The following is a 13,973-nucleotide window of genomic DNA, read 5'->3' as shown; positions in this document are numbered from 1 at the left end:
CACTTTGATCCACACTGAACAAGCTTTGAAATTCCTGCCACAGTATAATGAAAAGAAGTCAACACCAAAAACTAAAGAGTCGTAAGACGTTTTGTTGCCGCTAGTATTGGTTTTGGTTGGAGGTTCCAAGCCATCTCTGAGCTCTTGAGCAAATTTATAATTAGCAGGTTTGTTAATGTATGTGTATGTGTGATCCCAAATAAACTGACATATATCACTCTTCAAGCATGCACTCTCACATCACTCCAACGCCTCCTCTGTGCAACATAACTCAATAAACTCAAGCAGAAAAAATACAATGCTTTTACTCCGTGTTAAATATCAGCACAATTATCAGTAAACTGTGCTGCACATATGTTCATAAACCAGTTTCTCTATATATATTTTCCTTCTTGAGTAAGCATCGCCCAGAAATGTACAATCAAGAGGGCTCAGTTGCGAAACCTGATTTCTTCCCTTCAATCCTCTCACTGTGCACTTATTGGAAATATGAGTTTTCTGCTGGTGCATTAGTAAGTCTTGCCCAACATAGAAGCCTAGAAACTCATGCTTTATGAATAAAACTGAACTGAGATTGAATGGAACACATCCAGTGCAAATGATTTACTGCACAAAACGACAACTCTTAATTCTGTTCTAATTCTTTAAACGTGGTCTGAATGTTCTCATTTTATCGCTGCTGCAGCAGAACTCATTGATGTATTATATGTTAAAACTAGTTAGACATAATCTGCACAGCGTAATTCAAACTGTGCACAAGGAGACAAAAGTGTCCTTAGCCACAGAGCCGCACATAGGGGATGTTTTAAATGTCACATGTCTGAAACATCCTGATAAAAATAAAAACACAAAGAATTTGGAAGTGATGAGATCAACCTGAAATTGAAATCAATTGAAACATACAGCTAAAATTGGACTTGTTCTTTAGAAACAGTGAACCCAAACAAGCCCGACACAAAAACACAACTTTTCCACTTCAGCTCTGACCAAAGAGGACCTGCTCTGATTTGATTTATTGCAGCATGTTGTGCACCAGACGAGAAAGCAATTCTTTTTTCTTTTTTGTAAGTTTAAAGGCTTTCCACTCCCTGACATGCTACAGCTCTATCACTTAGGCGCTGTCAGTTTGTGGACGGGCAGCCCACAGAAGGTTCCTACGAGCAATCAGCAGGTGGGATCAGTGTGCTCATGGTAACTAGATGCCAGTCAGAGTAAAAGGATCACGCCATTCTTCCGTTCTTTGAGGGGAAAAAAACCAAACTGTTCAGTCACAACTCAAACTCAATTAGCTTTAAAAGAGCTGTGTGCTGATTAAGTGATCAAGTGGGACCATCTCTGTGAAAGCTGAATTTCTGGCTATTTTCAGGTGTGAAGTGTTCGTGTGGTTTAACATGATGTCACATTTTCCCTGGAATGAATGTCCTAGGAAGTTTACCCAAGATCAGATAATACTCTGACCCACTTACTTACTTAGCACTTAGTTCCTCCTAGGCCGGGCGGCACATCGGGCAGCTAGTGATCTCCATCGATGTCGGTCAGCAGCGACTGCTTCAGCTTTGTCCCAGGCAATGTCGACAGTTCTCAGATCGTCCATGAATGTTCGACGCCATGTGGTCTTTGGTCGGCCTTGCTTTCGCTTGCCAGTGCGTGGACGCCATGTCATGGCAATCTTAGCTGGGCGATGAAGGGGTAGGCGTAAAATATTGCGTGGGCATGAAAAAAGTTGTTATAACAGACTTAAACATAGGGAATTTGTTTAGTTGTAGTATGTATCATATGTGTCATACACACAAGGTAGTGGGCAAAAGACAAAATCCAAAAGCATGCCAAAAACAGAAACTTGAGTCGTAGAGTTTGATTGCAACCATACATGACCTGGTAAACAGTAGGTGGTACATTTACTGAAGTGGGTGTTAAACCGATTGAACACAAGTGTGACACAAAAAGGGTTGGCAAACAGAAGTACAAGCACACGTGAAACTGAAGGGAGTACAAGGAGATGGAGGATTTTAAAAAGCAGTAAATGATAAATATTAGAACCAAAATCCAGAATCATAACAGGTATGTTTTATCAGGGGTAAACAAATTTGTCTTTATCAAGTTGCAGCCTAAATTTGTGACATGTGTAATGAACAAAGGGACTTTGTGACCGTTTTATCAGACAGCAGTATGAAAGCAGATTTAACTGGATGAGGATATCACCATCTGTGATAAAGTAAATAAACAGCATTAAATCTGCTTAGGAAAACATCCTCCCTATGCTTTTAAATCTTGAGAATCTTAAAAGTTTAATAAAGGTTTTTGTTATTTTGACATTAATCAAGTTCAATGGTTACCTAATTTCAGTCAGCACATGCCAATAGCTAATAGCATTGCTTTGTTGAATTCAATTCAATTCAATTCAGTTTTATTTACATAGCACTAAATCACAACAACAGTCGCCTCAAGGAGCTTTATATTGTAAGGTAGACCCTACAATAATACATACAGAGAAAAACCCAACAATCATATGACCCCCTATGAGCAAGCACTTTGGTGGGAAGGAAAAAACTCCCTTTGAACAGGAAGAAACCTCCGGCAGAACCAGGCTCAGGGAGGGGCGGGGCCATCTGCTGCGACAGACAGAATAAAGACATCCAATATCTGTGCTGTAAATAAATACAGATAAACTCATCAGCAACAAAACCATAACCTCTGAGCATCCACTAAGTCACCAGCAGCCCATCTCAGATTAGGGGCAGGGTTTGGATCACACTGGGAATTGTGATCCAAAAAAAAATTTGCAGAAAGTTATTACAAAAAGTGGCCTTTTTGTAATCAATCACACAGAAAACCTGTACAACCAAAAAGAATACATGAGACTTCATTTGAAAAGTAATATCTTCTAGTTTCTGGATATGTGCCTATATGAAATACTGTATGTGGTTAAACTATGTGGATATTAGGAGGTTAATGCCTATAAGTTGATGTTTTTTTCCTCTTATATTTACAGTGGGTCCTTTGGTTCGATTAAGCACCTGCTGGGTCTCGTACTGCTCAGCGCCAAAGTGATATAGACGGCAGTGACGACCTGGTTGTACGTGTTTCTCAGCTGTGTGTGTGCTGAAATGTAACTTCATCTATGTGCACATTTGTCTCTGTGAGTCTGTAAAAAAAGGTTTCCCATCACCGAGAACAGACGGCCTGTCTGACAGTGATGCGAGCTGTATTGAGAAATCTGAGCTGTTGTCACTTTTCTTTCATGCCTGTTATCTTCTATATTTCCTGCCTGATCACAGTGAAACAGCATTATGCTCAGAGAAACCCACCAAGCTTATCAACACTGTTACCATCTTGTAATGTGTTTATCCGGCTTCCTGGACTTTAAAGTAGCTTTGTGCTGCTCGGATTTATCTCAAATGAAAGTTCTTATCTTGCTGTACACGCTGCAGGAATAGTAAAAAAATAAATAAATAAAAAAAAGTTAGATATATTATAACTGTCAACATTATCTTGCTGTAAACATATTTTTTTGCAGCATGAATATACAGGCATTCATACAAACATGTGTAACTGTCCAAAGTTCTTAAGAACTTTAATCTGTGCTGTCAGTTTACACACACACACACACACACACACACACACACACACACACACACACACACACATATATGACTTGCCTGGAATCTGGTGAAACCAGTCTTCCAGTTTGGGGACTACTGGTCCCAATGCTCCTGTTACCACTGGGACCACTTTGATGTTCCACATCTACTCCAATTGTTCGTTCAGCCTGTGGCACTTCTGTGGTTTCTCATGCTCCTTCATGTTGTTGGTGTCCAATGGGACTGCCATATCTATCCCAGCTGTAATTTGCTTATCAACCACCAGTATGGCTGCTTGTCTGTTTGGAGCTCCTATAGGATCTTAGGCCTGATGCTGTCGACCACATTTGGTGGTGTTTCCCATTCAGAGTTGGGGACTTTTAATGCATATGTGGCAGCTGTTTCTGTACACTATTCCAGCCACTAGGTTGTGCCTCTCAGTGTACACTGTCCCACCTTGCATCTTAAATCCCGCTACTAGGTCTTGGATAGTCTCCGGTGCATCTTTGCAGAGGCAGCAGCTTGGATAGGGTGAGATTAGGGTTGGATTCTGCCAGCTGTTGTTGAGCCCTGCCTCTATGGATTTGGTGCTTAGGGCGTGTTTATGATTAAGAGAAAATAACTTTTGTGCATTAACACCAGCGGAATTTACCTCCTCCTGTGGTCAGCTTATTATTCCAGCTGGGTACTGATAGAGCATATGTATTGATGGCTTGGATGTTATTCCTACCACTGAGCTGGCTTCTCTGCATCGATTCTATCTTCTGGAAATATTTGGCTGCAGCTGACCTTTGTGCATCTTCGTCATGGTTCTCATTGCCCTGTGGGAGATCCAGGTACTTCTAACTGCCCAGTATGCCCACTATTCTGCCTTCTGGCACCTCTACCCCTTCAGTCCCTCAGGTCCCCGACCTTATAAATATCCACCCACACTAACCAAGTCAAATCCCAATGTCCTCGCTGTAGAGCCGGGTAAGGTGGATCACTGAGTAGACATCTCACTCACTCTTGGCACATAGCTTAGTATAGCAGGTACACAGATGACCATCAACTCTTGGAGTGACCAGGAGTTGATGGTCACTCCACTCCTGAATTTATATCTGTATCCACTCTTTATTATGAGCTGGCTTGGGGGGTTAAGGCCTATGCAGAATACCAGTGAGGACAGTACATCAGCTTGGTATTCCACACTTCATGGTAGCTTGTGTGATTGCCTTGGAGTTGGCCTACGGTATTGTCTTCTAGAGTCCCACTGAATTCTTGATGAATGTTATCAGCATACTATTAGCCTTGTATTGTGCCATGCACTTCATTATCTATATCACTGATTCATAGGATTTCTTGTACAAAGTCCTGCCAGTGCTCAGGTTGGTCTGCCTGGTTTTAGAGTCCCGGTTGAGTGTGCAGCTCTGGGAACCAGGAGCTGGTGCTTTGACCCTTTTATTCATTCTATTAACCTAAATGTGTTCAAGTTTAAACGCTGGAGCAGAGTGCACTTAATTCTGTTTCTCTGGTAGGTTTGAGAATGCCGTAGCTATTTTTCCTCTGACCTGATATTTGATGCTGTTTTAATGAATGCAACTGTTTCCATTTCTTTAATACATTTCTGGACTCTTTTTCATTTTAGCCCACAGTAATCAGTTGGTTTGCTCAAGGAGCTGAAGCCTATCCCGTTTTCAAGATCTGTGCTGTCAATCAAAAAGTCCGTGACTTCTCTCAGATGGTGATCAGTCATTTGGGAAGAGAGGGATGCTGTTAGGTGTTTGGTGTGATCAGCACTGCCATCTAAAAAATGTCTTTCTCTTTTTTTTTGCTTTTTGTCTTCTGAAAACCTTGAGTAGGTTTGACTGTAACACATAATAGAAGCACACAGCTGCTAATCTGCTCTGCTCTTGCCTTTAAAAGGGGAGAAGGAATTGGGATGATTAATTAGTCTGGACTGCCTAATTAGCCACAGTGCACTGCAGGCTCGTCAGCGTGTGACTCGCCGTGTTTGGTGTTTTTACCTCCATCCAAATCGAAATGCAGGAAACACAGAGCGGCATTAACGCCTCATTAAAGGCCCAGGGGACTTTGATGACAGCCATTTGAAGAAATGTCAGAGATAAAAACACAAGAAGGAGTCTGACTACTTTTTTTGACTACAGATGCTGCTTCTTCTTTCCTCTTTAACTGCTTTCAGATTCATATATTGAATTTGAAACTCAAGTTGTTAGAGTGTACATTTTCCAGCTGCTCCTACGATTTTCATTGCCTGATGCCTGGCCGCGTATTTTCTCTGCTTTGCTCTGTTCTTTGGTATATCAGTGCACCGTAGCTCCTTTACTCTTCCTTCATTTCTTCCACCATTGATTCTATTCTATTTTTACCAGGTGATTCTTCAGTCAGCACCACATATATATAAATGCTGTCCCTTACTCCTTCTTTTAAACAGATGGTCTTCAAACTGTGGGAGAGCCACTCCAGGTGGGGTGTGGACAACCAGATTTAAAAAATAAATCAAACTAAGTTGAATAATGCTATTGTACTACTTTATTTGACTGCAATTCATTCTGATTCCTGTGTTTTATTGTTTAATGTTAGTGATGTTTTGTTAGCATTGCTAAATATAAAACTAAACAGCTAATTAAATAATTCTGGTGTGTGTGGCATGAATGCTTTTGGGTTTTTGAAGTTGGGCACATCAGAAGAAGTTTGAGAGACACTTTTTCAAGGCAGCTTTATTTTAATTGTCTGTCACTCTCAATCAAAAGATATCAGCAGACGAACAGCGCTGCTATTCTCACAACCAATGCTGTTTGTCTGAGTGGATATCCATACTTTGGATATACACTGGGACTTTCATCTCATACATTATTTTTCACCATTACATTTTCTTTAAAACTTTGATATTTGTCTTCCACAGAAGTCCAAAGTAACAAAGTTACTTAAGTACAAATACTTTGAATTTTCAGGTTTTTACATTGACAACAGCTTTTAGCAAACATATCAATACTTTCCACTCTTTACATTTTAAAACAGGCTTGTTTGGTTTAAGACATTTAAGGGGAGTTATTTCACACCACAGTGAACCTTCAAACATGAAACAGTAGCACATGAAAAGCAATCCAGTGGGTGAATCAGTCAACAGGGGTTATTGTATACTAAGTAATTAAAGAGGCAAAACTATGTAATTTATGCATAATACTAACTGAATTGTATTGCTTTAATAAAGCAGAGGATTCCGTTAGCACAGTTTGCAGATAAACAGCATCCTCAAAAGATCTACTTTTTACTTTCTTACTTGTCTACATTTCAGAGCCTGTATTTTTTTTGAATCAGTACTTCAACTTGTACCACAGTATTTTTAACACAGTTATCTCTACTTCTACTTCAGTACAGAAAGTCTGTATTGTTGCCACCTCTGCTGATCCGTAGATTAATCTTCTTCTTACAGAACAAAACTCAAACCCTACCCCTTCTTGATGTTTTATAATAAGCAACACAGAGTTAAAATATTTATTGTGAAAAGTGCATTAAAATCAGACTTTCCACTGTGGCATAAAAATGAAAACCAAAAACAAACTTCAGCTCGCACACTGTTAGCCCATTTCAATTAACTGTACAAGGAATTCAATTACGGTTTTGTCAGAGCTAATTTTAGCCTGGACACTGGTTTTCCTGATAATGTTGTTTGCCAGGAAATGAATGTCAAACCACAAGAGCTCCAATCAAAGCTCTGACTCCCATTAAGCCTTTGTTGAAGCTGCACATCAACAAGGCCACAGGCGCTAATTCAATTAGGCAAACACAACCTTTGGAGTGTGCCTGATGTACTGAGAGCGGGTAGACATTGGGCCGTCTGTCGGGCTGGTTTGTTTCCCATCCCAGTATGCTTCTTCTCTGCTGCTGTCTCACTTTTCATTCCTTTTGCCTCACTAATGTCGCTTGCATATGAAGGCGATGGCCCACTTAACATTTTCTCAGGCCAAATGGATAGAAGAGCCGGGGCATTCAGGAACAGACTGTTGCAAGCCAAGAAGCCCTCAAGCCTTCATCCCAACAAGGAAAAGCATGAAACACACTCAGCCACTTTTGACAAACTGAAATTTAAGATGTAAATTGTTTCCAAAATATCAAAACTTTGAGGAGTAATTATTCATGGAAACATACTAAATGTATGTTTGTATGTAACTATAAGAATGTAAAGAATTGTAGTTATTATTATCAGTGAAATGCCTGATTGTTAACAAGTCACAGCCTTCACAGCCAACACAATAGTGTTAAATGTTAATATGCCTGGTAATAAATTTCCTTCTACCCCTGTCTCCTCTTTTGCTACCTCTCCTGAGTGCTTGCTCTTTGCATAATAGATGTCCTGAGTGGACGAGGAGTGTAAAATTTTAAAATGAAAGCATTAAATTATCTTAGCATGTTTTCCCAGCTCAGCAGCTCATGTCTAAATTTGACAGCAGCAAAAGCTGTCAGATTTCTGACCCAGAACTCTGAGGGCACATTTATGTTGCTTTAGTTGGTCTCCGTGGAGATTTCTCGCAGCTCTTCCTTTTTTTCTTTGTTCGTCACACCGTACTGGTCGATGCGGTGCTACATAACAAGGACGGCGGCTGTGCAAATTGGTTTCAGGGAATAAATTATACTTGATTTTTGTAAATGCAGTTCTAAACTAGCCGGTGCAAAGACTCATGGGATTGTTTTGTTTCACTTCAAATCCTCAATTTTGTCCTTTTTTCGGTTCTCTTGTGTTTGATTTTTGTTTCCAGTGTTTGTGTGTATGTTTGAATGGGTCACCACGACTGCACCAGTCAGTGTTGTTGCTCACGCTTGACCAGCGTTATTTGTGTCCTGAACACAGAAATGTGACAAAACCTTCGATTTCTGCCTCTCGAAATTCATGGTGACTTTTATTACATTTACTTCAGTAAAATAAGTATGAAATGCAGTTCCTCCATTTTCTTGGTGTGCTTTTGAATTCTTAATCTCATTGGGTACATATACTAATAACAAGCAGGTTTGTATGACTAAAGACTTCAAAGTTATTTAATTTTGAGAGTTTCAGATGTTTGTATTATTTTCACCAGCAGCAGTTGGAGCATTGCATAGGTTCATCTCTGCTGTGGTATTTCTTGACAACTTGACTGTGTTAGGTCTCGGCAGGAATTTGTATGTTACACATGTTTCTGCTTTTTTTTCAGTTTTACATATTAAATACAACAAAATCCTGTAAAATGCAACAAATCATCTGCTTCTCAGAGGATGGAGTGCTGAACAATATAATGTTTAGATATCTATATACCTGGAAATATAAAGAGTGCAACAGTTTGTAGTGGGGACAGCATATGTGCATGTTATTTTGAAGGCTGTAAGTGAATATATGAAGAACCTAAATACAGGGAGTGCAGAATTATTAGGCAAGTTGTATTTTTGAGGAATAATGTTATTATTGAACAACAACCATGTTCTCAATGAACCCAAAAAACTCATTAATATCAAAGCTGAATGTTTTTGGAAGTAGTTTTTAGTTTGTTTTTAGTTTTAGCTATTTTAGGGGGATATCTGTGTGTGCAGGTGACTATTACTGTGCATAATTATTAGGCAACTTAACAAAAAACAAATATATACCTATTTCAATTATTTATTTTTACCAGTGACACCAATATAACATCTCCACATTCACAAATATACATTTCTGACATTCAAAAACAAAACAAAAACAAATCAGCGACCAATATAGCCACCTTTCTTTGCAAGGACACTCAAAAGCCTGCCATCCATGGATTCTGTCAGTGTTTTGATCTGTTCACCATCAACATTGCGTGCAGCAGCAACCACAGCCTCCCAGACACTGTTCAGAGAGGTGTACTGTTTTCCCTCCTTGTAAATCTCACATTTGATGATGGACCACAGGTTCTCAATGGGGTTCAGATCAGGTGAACAAGGAGGCCATGTCATTAGTTTTTCTTCTTTTATACCCTTTCTTGCCAGCCACGCTGTAGAGTACTTGGACGCGTGTGATGGAGCATTGTCCTGCATGAAAATCATGTTTTTCTTGAAGGATGCAGACTTCTTCCTGTACCACTGCTTGAAGAAGGTGTCTTCCAGAAACTGGCAGTAGGACTGGGAGTTGAGCTTGACTCCATCCTCAACCCGAAACGGCCCCACAAGTTCATCTTTGATGATACCAGCCCAAACCAGTACTCCACCTCCACCTTGCTGGCGTCTGAGTGGGACTGGAGCTCTCTGCCCTTTACCAATCCAGCCACGGGCCCATCCATCTGGCCCATCAAGACTCACTCTCATTTCATCAGTCCATAAAACCTTAGAAAAACCAGTCTTGAGATATTTCTTGGCCCAGTCTTGACGTTTCAGCTTGTGTGTCTTGTTCAGTGGTGGTCGTCTTTCAGCCTTTCTTACCTTGGCCATGTCTCTGAGTATTGCACACCTTGTGCTTTTGGGCACTCCAGTGATGTTGCAGCTCTGAAATATGGCCAAACTGGTGGCAAGTGGCATCTTGGCAGCTGCACGCTTGACTTTTCTCAGTTCATGGGCAGTTATTTTGCGCCTTGGTTTTTCCACATGCTTCTTGCGACCCTGCTGACTATTTTTAATAAAACGCTTGATTGTTCGATGATCACGCTTCAGAAGCTTTGCAATTTTGAGACTGCTGCATCCCTCTGCAAGATATCTCACTATTTTTGACTTTTCTGAGCCTGTCAAGTCCTTCTTTTGACCCATTTTGCCAAAGGAAAGGACGTTGCCTAATAATTATGCACACCTGATATAAGGTGTTGATGTCATTAGACCACACCCCTTCTCATTACAGAGATACATCACCTAATATGCTTAATTGGTAGTAGGCTTTCGAGCCTATACAGCTTGGAGTAAGACAACATGCATGAAGATGATGTGGACAAAATACTCATTTGCCTAATAATTCTGCACTCCCTGTATGAATGTTTGTAGTCTTAGAATTATATAAAACCCCAACTTTGATGAAAATGTTAAATATAACTTATCTAAAACCAACTGCAGAATTCCAGAGGAATTTTAAGGACCACATCAGTAAGAACAGTTGAGGCCTCAGCTGGCTTAAATGAAAATAATGCATGTCTATAAAACAGCTGTGACAGTGAGGAAATGTATCGACCCCACTCAAACTAGTGTTTGTGAGCTGTTACACACATCTCCAATGTGCTGTTTCTAGAAGAAACCTAAACAGCTGCGGGGTCATACGCGTCCGCTGTTTTCCTCTCGTCTCCTGCTGTCAGCAGCGGGAGGGCTGGGAAAGGAGCATGCAGGGACACACTTCTCTGTGAAATGAGAGGTTTCTGGTTGTTGAAAATGGTCCAAAACACTGACTGGTACTGAGGCTCCTGGGCTGAGGAGAAATAATGAGAACATTTGGTTCTGTTATTTCCCCAATTTACAAGTGAATGAGTCGTGACGGCTGCTTGGCTGTCGCTGCACCCACCTGACTCCCAGGAAGCCACTCTCGGTCGAACTGCCCCCCAGGGAGTCGGCCGTCATTGCAGCAGAAGGAATTAATGTTTGTCATGTTTCATAAGAGATGTATTTGTGGGGAAAAAATATTTGGATGGCGGGGTTGTTTTAATAATTTTGCTTTTGTACACCAGCACAAAGGGTTTAATTAAAATGAAGCAATCAGGATATGATTGAAGCACAGGGTTTCAGGTTTTTGTTTTTTATTATGAATTACAGCCAGTTCTTCTTTTGCTCAATGCTGTAATATGAATGAACAAGCTTTGTACTGTAAAAGATTCCCACTATCTAACAATGGTAAAGAATTCTTCCAACAAATATTTTCTCTACATGGATCCAGGTTGACTTTAAAAGTTCATTCCTAGTTGGGCCGAGCTTCACTTTGACAAGAGAGGCAAAAAGTGCATGCAGGGTGGGGTGAGCAACAGTAAAATCCAACGTTTATGTTACAAGGTTACAATGTTAAAAGGGGCTGAAAAGGGGATAAGTCAATGACGACGCTCAGACACGATGCTTCTCTTTTAGCAGCTTCATTGCAAATAATTCAGAAATATAAACATACATACAAAAATATTAAACATCTTAACAACAATGTACAGTCTCTGTTAGTTGTAAGACAATATACAGTCAGGTCCATAAATATTGGGACATCGACAAAATTCTAACATTTTGGCTCTATACACCACCACAATGGATCCCAAATGAAAATAACAAGACGTGCTTTCATTGCTGATTGTCAGCTTTTATTTGAGGTTTTATTTTTAAATAAAGCAGCGGTGCTGCTGCTGTGGGCCCCGGTCCGGATGGGCCTGGGCCCCCTTGAAGAATGTGGGGGTGCCTACTGGGGCCAGCAGGGGAACTGGGAGTGAAAATCCACTTGCCCCTCCCTTTCTTCCCTCCCCATCCTCAGCTGCGTCCCTCTTCCCGCTCCACCACAGCCACACACATGCAGGGCCTTGGGGTGTGTCACCAGGGTGCAGGAGAGGCATCCCCCTCTGTCCTCTTCTGGAAGCCTGTGCCTCAATTTTATTCCGCAACCTAGACATCCACATTACTCATACTCTCATAACACATACATATAGGGCCTTGGGGGTGGGCACGGTATACAGCGTCCAGAGGATGGTCTGTGTATTCAAACCCACCTCTGGCACTGGTGCCCTACCCTCAATTTTAAATGCATATAGACACTGAGGGTTTCGTGAGGAGCCATGCTACTGCAGATAAGGAGGCGGTCAGCTTTCCTCCACCCCAGAGAGAAGGGTTACATCTCCTGGGTCCGGGTACAGTTTGCCCCTCTGGGGCAGGGGTACCCGGACCTGGGATATAGAGTATGTTTGGGGAGTGTGAATGTGTGTACAGTGTCTATTTGTGTCTGTCTCCATGTCGGGTGAGTGCCGAGTATTTGTTTGCGTATATGGGGGTGGGAATGCACGTTTGTGTCTGTGTGCGCCTGTTCGTCTGTGTCTATATTCTCGGGACACAGCTGGCTGCCGGCAGAGCCCGCGGGTTGTAGTGATGCACGTCACTACAACCCCCTCAATCCCCAACAATTCTGATGGCTAAAGATCCAAATGGGACAGGCAAAAAAAACCAAACAAACCCCCCCCCAAAAAAAAGTCATGAATTTGATCGTATGTTGATCCAGCGCAGACCAAATTCAGTCAAAACATCCAATACAGTTGAGCAAAATAACCAATGTTGGTCAAGTCACTTGAAAAAGAGTAATTATTAACTGATTACTGATTACTTTTCCAAAAAAGGAATCCTGTTACTTTACTGATTACTTCTTTTCAAAAGTAATTATCTACTTTTTAAAAACAACCTGAATACGTAATAAAGCAACAGACCTTTCAGCCCAATTCTATTTGTTCTGCATAATCCATCATTCAAAATTGTTTAACATTTAAACCTATGTTCTCAATATTCCAGCGTATAAACTAAAATCATGTTCTGTGTTTACACTTTTTCAAATAGATGCAAGTAAAACACAGTAAAAATAAATAGAATCGAAGACTCTTTAGCAGGAGTGGGGGGGTGGAGGTTTGCCCACAGCGGTCATGTCAGTGGGAGGATCCGGGAGTTTCTCTGTGAATGTTACGTTCCCGTGGCGGCGTGCTCGCTGCTCGCTCAGATTTGAAGTTGAATTTTTCGCTGTAGAAAGAAGTTTTCTTCCCACGCAGAGTGAACAGCAGACGCTAATGTTTGTGTCACTTTTTACTGAATCAAACTCAAAGTAATGTGATTACTTCCACGCTGTAAACGCTGCATGGTCGTACTCTCTCCATCACTCCATATTATCCATTGTTGATCTGCACACGTCTGTTTTTGGCACGGACGTCGCACGCTCGTACATCATTGTCACAAGACACTCTCACAAACAAAATCACAGTTTAGTAACGCAGCATGCTTACGGGAAAGTAACGTTCTAATTACTTTTTTGCAATAGTAAAGTGTCACAATCAGTGTTGGGTAAGTTACTTTAAAATAGTAACTTAGTTACATTACTAGTTACTTCTCTCAAAAGTAACTCAGTTACTTCAAGTTACTCGTTACTTTCAAAGTAACTAGTTACTAGGGAAAGTAACTTTGGTTTTACTCAGAATTCTCTTGTTAATGTGTTGCTTCCATAACTTTGCCAGTCTTCTAGCTTGCTTACTTGCCACAAGTGCACTGTGCCACCTACCAATAGAAAGGAAAAGATAATGTATAATGTATAATGCATATTTCCACGAGAGAAATCCCACGCGTGGACCGTCATTGACTGCTGCCATGATTCTAGCCTACGTCACAGAGTCATGTGCGCCTTTTACATCCAACACAAAAACTGCAGTCATGGCGCTTTCAATTGTACTCAGAACTCAGAAATTCTGCCTTCTGAATAGGAAGATGTAGGCA

The sequence above is a fragment of the Astatotilapia calliptera genome, chromosome 1 (genome assembly GCF_964374335.1).
Source record: "Astatotilapia calliptera chromosome 1, fAstCal68.1, whole genome shotgun sequence".
Lineage (NCBI taxonomy): Eukaryota > Metazoa > Chordata > Actinopteri > Cichliformes > Cichlidae > Astatotilapia > Astatotilapia calliptera.
Note: the sequence above shows the minus strand (reverse complement) of the source record.